This window comes from Schistocerca americana, chromosome 6, assembly GCF_021461395.2.
Source record: "Schistocerca americana isolate TAMUIC-IGC-003095 chromosome 6, iqSchAmer2.1, whole genome shotgun sequence".
Classification (NCBI taxonomy): domain Eukaryota; kingdom Metazoa; phylum Arthropoda; class Insecta; order Orthoptera; family Acrididae; genus Schistocerca; species Schistocerca americana.
In genome coordinates, this window is record NC_060124.1 from 526,050,116 (window position 1) to 526,059,076 (window position 8,961).

Genomic DNA, 8,961 nt, shown 5'->3' on the forward strand with positions numbered 1-8,961 from the left:
ACTTTAATCCATAATTGGTGAACATCGGTCTGACGGTACATGCATCACGAGATAAATAGCAATTGATAATGGCGCCTTGCTAGGTCGTAGCAAATGACGTAGCTGAAGGCTATGCTAACTATCGTCTCGGCAAATGAGAGCGTAATTTGTCAGTGAACCATCGCTAGCAAAGTCGGCTGTACAACTGGGGCGAGTGCTAGGAAGTCTCTCTAGACCTGCCGTGTGGCGGCGCTCGGTCTGCAATCACTGACAGTGGCGACACGCGGGTCCGACGTATACTACCAGACCGCGGCCGATTTAAAGGCTACCACCTAGCAAGTGTGGTGTCTGGCGGTGACACCACAATGACCATAGATGTTAAGTCCCATAGTGTTCAGAGCCATTTAGAAGCTGTCAAGCAAGAAACGGCATGAACCCGAACCGCACACGGCTCAACTAGCTTGATAGAAACACGTTACTCGGTTTTCTGCACACTTAAGACGGGATCCTGCATCGGTTCATGATTAGGATAACGTTAGGGTTTCCAAACACGGGTTTATAGCGTTTGGATTATTATTGAAAACACTCACACAAATTAGCTGGTCCATGCTATAGTACATATCTGTGTGCCTGAAGTCGGTAGAGCAGTGCCGAAGTAGTTGTGGCAAGCTACGTGGCGGCTAACTGTACTCATGGCTCTTGATGTTGAATGTTCTTTACAATTTATTCTTGGCGACGAATTTTTATCGTGTTAAAGCCATTCCGTACTGCCGAGAGTACTATGCAACAGCCAAATCCACATTCGAGGCTATTTTCCATGCAAAACGGCTTCCAAATGCCTCCCTTGGCACCCTCGACGTTTACCGTGCAACGGCTAGCCACTGACTGCGTGCCATTCCCTCCAAGGGGCCGCCCACATCCACCGCCAAAACCACCTTTTACATCGCGCCAAGCCACTTTCGTTGCGGAGGGGCTTCCCTACAGCTTTTATACTTCACAATACAAGTTCCCTAAGCATGAACCAGCTTCCAATACACAAATTTTTCTTTATGAACACACATATTTTATAAAATTTCATTATTTTAAATATACTCTCTCTTTTTTCATACATACATTACAAACTTTAAATTTCCTGATACAAATCAATAACAATAAACGAAAAGCAACAGTTTGCTTTCGTTCTACAATATTACTTTTATTGTTAACTTGTTTTCGGCTTACAAGGCCATCTTCAGACATTTACTGAGTATTATCACCAAAGAAGTTACAATGTTTGCAAACAACATTGGAGGAGAAGTAACACTTCTAGACTGAAGTAGAAACACACAGTAAGTAGCATCTTTGACAGTGTGGCGGTAATGCAATGAACAAGTAAAAATTGAACAGTACATAAATAACGATGGAGTAGACAGGAAAACCTTTAACACAAAATAGGAATAGTATGCCTACATAAGTTTCTATTAATAAACAAAACTAATAAAATAAAATAAAATTAGTACTAGACAAGGCTACATCAGGAGGTATGAAACATGGAGAGTAATACACAAACCAATTAAAAGAAGAGACAATTATCAATGTAACTAAAGGATACATAAGGACCATAAGCAATAACAATAAGTCAAACAGAAATAAATAAATGCAGGAAAATGGAGGCGTCTGAGGGAACCTACCGTAAATGTAATCTTTGAGAGTGTGGTGGTACTGCATTTTAACATTATAACCAAAACAGTGGCTGTATAACATTTTGCATTAAATAAATGAACAAAGTAAAATATGAACAATATTTGATGAGACAACTACAAGGGGTGTTAAACATGGGCAGTAATACAAGTACCAGTTAAAAGAAAGCCTTAACTATTGAAACTACAGTCTATATGGAATACAAAGACAACTTCAACAAAACAAAAGAACTTAATGAATACAGGAAAATGGGAATATGTAGGAAGAGAGAGTGGGGGAAGTAATGAACAACAAAGATGATTATATGAAGTTTAGGAGAGGGGAAGTGTTGAGCTGTGTCTGGTCACAGTCCAGATCTAATGCTAAATGACACAGGACTGACCCTTGTTAAAGAATACCGGAGAAGGTGCTGGAAATGGCGGGTGTTGTCGTCGAGACAGTGCTGTGCTCGATTACTCAAAGTGGGAGACACGCACGGTAGCTCTGCCTGAGGGACATAAGCAATAGCGTTTCCAGTGTTCTCTTGTAGCTCTTCGAGTGTTCGAGGACTGTCTGAGTACACCTTGAAACGTCTCAACAGAGCCGTTCCATAAGAACTTCCCACTAACTAGAGCAAGTATGAATTATGTGGTCCACCGTATAACTGTGACTGAGCGTATGAACCGCCCTAGGAGGCTTGAGTAGGTGGCCTGACAGCAGAAAAATGTTTTTCTTGCCAGAGACCCAAGTATTTTGCAAAAGGTCATCCGTGTTTGATTACATCATGTCATATATTATGTTCCACATTTCCTGATATATACCTATTTCTGTCCCTGAACCGTCTTGTGTGTGTAAATATGAACAAATGAGCGTTTGAATGTCTTTTCTATCTATTTGTGGTAAAAGTTCAGTTGGTCGTCGTCTGCTAGAGCGAGGGCTGTGTCCTCGCTGCTAGGAGGGGAGAGCAGGATGACCAACTCGAGATCCTTGTACCTGGGCAGAGAGGCCTATTCTTTCTGGAGGTGGTACTGTTGGTTTGTCAGGTTGGCGACGGAAGCTCTCTCTGGGTTCCGTTTCCACGTGGTAGCCGGTGGAACGTTTGTGGAGAAGATGGCATTCTGCTTCTGGTTACTGGTGAGTGCAGACGTAGTTCAATGTTGCTCTGCCAGGAACTTCCGAAGTTTGCGTTTTATCCGTTCTAAATAGCCTGATATATTTAAGTTCGCTACATCTGACACGCTATGGGTGTTCCAGTGCCTTATGAGGTAGCAGGAACCAGAAAGAGATTTTCACTCTGCTGCGGAGTGTGCGCTGATATGAATCTTCCTGGCAGATTAAAACTGTGCGCCGGACAGAGACTCGAACTCGGGACCATTGCCTTTCGCGGGCAAGTGCTCTACCATCTGAGCTACCCAAGCACGACTCACTCCCCGTCCTCACAGCAAGTTACAGGTAGCAGTAATAGGTGACGATTATGCGCAATTTTTGCACTGATCGGACTTCGCTTAGTTCCAGTAGAACAACGTGGTGCAATTCACGCACTTCAGTAACTTTCGAGCATGTTTAAGTTAGAATAACTTGCCATACTTCGTGTTAAAAGTAAGGGTGACTATTTCTTCACGTGTGTGCGTTTTTTTTTCAATTTCTTTACGCCTTTGATTCCTACACTGATTGTCGTGCCCTTTGTTCGCATTGTAACGGTTGTCGTTATTTGAAGAGCCTCCTGCTCAACCTTTCTTATATAATAAGTTTCTTTCGGTGCGACTTTAAGTAACTCCGTTTATGATATTATTTGTGAATTCTCGAAGTTTGCATGCAAGCGGGGAAACATGGCGGAACAAATCTATTGCGTGAGAACCACGTGGATGAGGAACAAGCGGAGGCCTTCAGACGGATCAGATTATTCCCCATCGATTTCATTTATAAGGCTGCTATTCTGTGATGGAAATGCACTCTCTCTGCCCACTTTTCCTCCTTTGCATGCGAGTGCGGGTGGTGGTTTCTTGCTTGAGTCCAACTTCTGAGTCTGAACTGAGTAATTGGGTGTACGGCAGTTGCCTTATTACTACATGTCTTTTCCCTTCCGCTCAAAAATGTTACGATCTTCTCATTAAAGAGAAGCGGGTTATTTTGTTCCAGGACCAAGAAACCGTTTTTCTCTTAGAAAGTAATTGATTCCCTCCATTACTGAGCACTGTTAATTGAATAAACCAGTGATAAGTTGTACACCATCAATCCTGCGTATCATTTCACAGTCGCTAGGTTAATACCCGGTTTCAATTGTAAAATCAATATTAATGCTCTGTTCATTTTATATCTTTTGATGAGTCATTGCAAAAGGGCAGTAATAAAAGAGAAGGTGTAAGTCACCAGAGCAACTTAATTAAATGACCAAAGAAAAAGGGGGAAAACAATTGTAGGTCCCTTTTTTATAAACAATTTCCAGCTCGGTCGGTCCCACCACGAGTCCTGAGAGGGAGTGGAAGGACTGCAAGGATGCGCGTCAAAGAACTTAACTTGACAGGAGGTCTCGCGGTCGTGGGCTGCCTTCTGTGCACCTGCTCCACTGAAAACGAGGGCTGTACGGTGAGTTAGAATACGGAACTCGGCTGGGATCTCACGGTACACTGGATGCAATCATAAATCAGTGCATGAGGATATATACACTGGAAGCACCCCTGGCACGTCCGTTTTATAGCAGAGGCGAGCGCGCCGGACTAAGTGTTGACTACATAAGTCTAAGTCTCCTCGTAGTTACGCAGCACTGCATTGCGATCTGACAGCATCAGAACACCAGCTAAACCATATCTGACCGACTGATCTGCTGCTCCATCACTGCCATCACTCTCCTAACAATATGGCGGCTAGCCTTTTTATAGCGGTAGTGTACCCGGCACCACTTGTTCTGGAAGTTTCCAGTACTCTCGAGCACTGTGTGTGTGTGTGTGTGTGTGTGTGTGTGTCACGCGGTAGCAAGTGAGGCCCACGTGACGAAATGGCTGTCCAAGGGTTGCGTCTTGCGTCAGCTCTCGAGCCTCGTGATGCGGCATAGTCCGCTCTTGTTAGCAGAGTCAACATTGCACGTAAGCTACGTCCGGTCACGTCCGCCTCGCTGGTAGCAAGAATTTCCAAGCCTACATCTCACTTGACTTTTAACTCTATTTCGCGACATCGCTTCTCTTGTCTTAAGAGTCGGCTTAGGCCGGTGGCGACCCTGAAATTCTGTCAAGTTACTCGTAGTTGCAAGTGTTAATGTCCAAAGTACTGAAAGTAGCGTACCGATTCATGGGTCCCAGGTCAAGTTGCTAGTGTACGCTCTGTGCAGGACCTAAGCATTCTATTTACAACCTGACGCTTCAGTTTGCCTCACTGGAAAAAATCAGATCAGGCGATCTAAGTGGCCTGGAGGTTTCACATTCTCTGCTGATTATCCTCTCGTCACCGAACACCTCGTACACTCGTGACAAGATTGTCAAGGCCGTGTGTACTAGGGCTGTTGATATAATATCGATACTATCTCCATAACAACTCGATATATTTGGGCGACATACACTACTGGCCATTAAAAATGCTACACCACGAAGATGACGTGCTACAGACGCGAAATTTAACCGACAGGAAGAAGATGCTGTGATATGCAAATGATTAGCTTTTCAGAGCATTCACACAAGGTTGGCGCCAGTGGCGACACCTACGACGTGCTAACATGAGGAAACTTTCCAACCGATTTCTCATACACAAACAGCAGCTGACCGGCGTTGCTTGGTGAAACGTTGTTGTGATGCCTCGTGTAAGGAGGAGAAATGCGTACCATCACGTATTCCGACTTTGATAAAGGTCGGATTGTAGCCTATCGCGATTGCGGTTTATCGTATCGCTACATTGCTGCTCGCGTTGGTCGAGATCCAATGACTGTTAGCAGAATATGGAATCGGTGGGTTCAGGAGGGTAATACAGAACGCCGTGCTGGATCCCAACGGCCTCGTATCACTAGCAGTCGAGAAGAAAGACATATTATCCGCATGGCTGTAACGGATCGTGCAGCCACGTCTCGATCCCTGACTCAACAGATGAGGACGTTTGCAAGACAACAACTATCTGCAATAACACTTCGACGACGTTTGCAGCAGCATGGACTATCAGCTCGGAGACCATGGTTGCGGTTACCCTTGACGCTGCATCACACACAGGAGCGCCTGCTATGGTGTACTCAACGACGAACCTGGGTGCACGAATGGCAAAAAGTCATTTTTTCGGATGAATCCAGATTCTGTTTACAGCATTATGATGGTCGCATCCGAGTTTGGCGACATCGCGGTGAACGCACATTGGAAGCGTGTATTTTTCATCGCCATACTGGCGTATCAACTGGCGTGATGGTGTGGGGTGCCATTGGTTGCACGTCTCGGTCACCTCTTGTTCGCATTGACGGTGCTTTGAACATTGGATGTTACATTTCAGATGTGTTACGACCCGTGGCCCTAACCTTCATTCTATCCTTGCGAAACCCTGGATTTCAGCAGGATAATGCACGACCGCATGTTGCATGCTGGCCTGGCCAGCACATTCTCCAGATCTCTCACCAATTGAAAACGTCTGGTCAACGGTGGCCGAGCAACTGGCTCGTCACAATACGCTAGTCAGTACTCTTGATGAACTGTGGTATCGTGTTGAAGCTGCATGGGCAGCTGTACCTGTACACGCCATCCAAGCTCTGTTTGACTCAATGCCCAGGCGTATCAAGGCCGTTATTACGGCCTGAGGTGGTTGTTCTGGGTACTGATTTCTCAGGATCTATGCATCTAAATTGCGTGAATATGTAATCACATGTCAGTTCTAGTATAATATATTTGTCCAATGAATACCCGTTTGTCATCTGCATTTCTTCTTGGTGCAATTTGAATGGCCAGTAGTGTATTTTTTAACGATATAGCGAAAGCGAAATGGCAACATCGAGAGCCGATATTTTTGTTTTATGTTATATTTTTTCGCAATTTCCAGTAAATATTTGAAGTTGTTCCTTTGAAATTGCAGTGGAACATAGTTTTGCTTTCACTGTTACTACTTTTTGAGCTCGCATCACATCCAGTCTCTCTCTTTGACTGTGGGAAGCAAGTACAGATGGCACAAAGATGAAGTCCGATTCCCCTTGGGGGGGGGGGGGGGGGGGGATGGTGGTGTGAATGGAATAACAAGATATATGAAGAAACAGCAAACAATTTTTAACGCAAATAGTGTGCTGTTTCTTCACATCGGCATTCTTCAAAAACAATTGCTGAAGGAGACGATGTACTGGCAGAAGTAAAGCTGTGAGGACGGGGCGTGAGTCGTGCTTGGGTAGCTCAGTTGGTAGAGCACTTGCCCGCGAAAGGCAAAGGTCCCGAGTTCGAGTCTCGGCCCGGCACACAGTTTTAATCTGCCAGGAAGTTTCAATTGCTGAAGCTGATACACAAATATGTAAATGGCAGGATTGGTCTCTGCGGTGGGCGGAGGGGTGAGAGAGGAAATGCTGACGTAATCGGCGCTGGGTGCTACCAACAGAAACTGCAGCTTTTAACTTCACCACGCAATTTTGACACTACTGCTAGGTCGCTGGCGTTGGCAGAAATGAAAAAAATCAAGGAAGTCGACATGAAGTGTTCCAGACAAACCATAAATGTGACGAAATCACGCGCCGAACCCATCATACGCTTTTTATTGTGACAGTTAGCTGAAGTTAACCATTGTTAACCATTGTTGGCGAGGTGGTTATCGCCAAGCACGAACGTGCATCGTTTTCCTTTCAATTGTTGCTGTAAAAACCAGGTCTCATCCAAATAAATGAAACACTTAGAATCGGAAGGTCTAAACCAGTGTCACTCAAAAACCACTAGCAAAACTCAACATCGAAAGTTCGCCTGGAGTAAGGATACATATGGAGGTCCTCTTTTGATAATGTTTCGATACGACGATTTCCCACTTGCGCAGATAAACGGCGTTGATGTTTCGCCGGAATTTGTTCCAGGCCTTTGTTCACGAGAGCACTGTTTTATGGTGTTAGAAGGCGTTTTGGATGCCTATGGTTTTTATTCGCTACAGAGCCCATTTCACGCCATGTTACCACTATTGTAACTTTTTCATTGTAGACTTTGATGGCGGTTTTGCCAAAACACTTCCAACCATAAACTCTTGCACAAAGAGTTCTGCACACATTTTCCACGAATTATGGTTTGCATAACACTCGACAATCGTGAGAATCATTTTGTGTTCCATTCAATTGGTCACAAAACACGTCTGTTCCTCTCACTCACTCAAACTTCATAACACAGCAAAGTACTCGGGACATAGCATGCAGGATATGTGCACACACATACACTTGACACTGTCCGACTGTGCACCGAAATCGTCTTTTCCAGAATTTGTTTTTGTGTTGCACGGTTCACCTGTTGGTCAACGAGGCTCACTTCCGGGTCAGTCTTATATTTTCCGGACCAGTTTTATTTTGGCCACCTTGCGTGTGTAAGTGCTCGTCTACCTGAACGGGAAGTTGCCTAATTCGGTTATCGGCTTTGTGAGCCCTCCTCGACATTTTTTGAATTGAGGAGTTCGGGACTGCCCACAATAACACAGCACGCAGCATCTGAAGAAGACATCAGAGTCGATCGTAGAAATATCGTGCAGGAAAAATGGAATCGCCAACGCGGCAGAACACCCGCAAGCAGGCAATTAAAATCTTGCTCACGTTCGTGTCTGACAAAGGCAAGCAGCCGATAAGAGGAGCACGACCCTTAAGGCGACCCTAGAATTTGGAACAGTCGGCGCCTTCTGATCCGACGGCGGCCGATCCAGGGATAATAGCCTGTTTACGACCCCGGAATTATCCCCCTCCTGCGACTCTAAACTCCGTTGTTGAATGGGGCAGTGGACTGGGGCGAGGAGGGGCAAGAGGAGCCGAGTGATCAAGAAAACAAAACCAACAGAGGTGAACAGTACTAGTCGCCCGGGGAGGAAGGGACACAGCGATAAATAACGGTGACGTGTTAGGCCCCTGGCTACAGGCGCATCCCGTGTGTATGTGCCAGAGAGCAGACGTATTATTTCGGGGGAGGGGAGAGGAATTTCAACAGGCAATTGTGCTGTCGTCATCCAGTGAGTGATATTGTTCACTGGACTGCCAGCTAGGTTTCCTTGTACTACAAAAGGTATAAGGAGTAATTCAAAGACAAAGAAACACTCGCACGATCTTTTTGCAGCGATGCACAGAACACGAGGAGTTTCAAGTAATCGTTTGTCACACAGGATGATTTCGTGATGCTATGTGGAGTCCTGGCATCGCAGTACTGG

The 8,961-nt window shown here is 45.2% G+C and overlaps 1 non-coding gene across 1 annotated transcript; it reads left to right on the forward strand.

Annotated features, from left to right (window-relative positions):
* Nucleotides 1-6,968: 6,968 nt before the first annotated feature.
* Trnas-cga lies at nucleotides 6,969-7,043 on the forward strand. The gene has a single exon. It is a non-coding gene; the product is annotated as a tRNA-Ser (tRNA).
* Nucleotides 7,044-8,961: the final 1,918 nt, after the last annotated feature.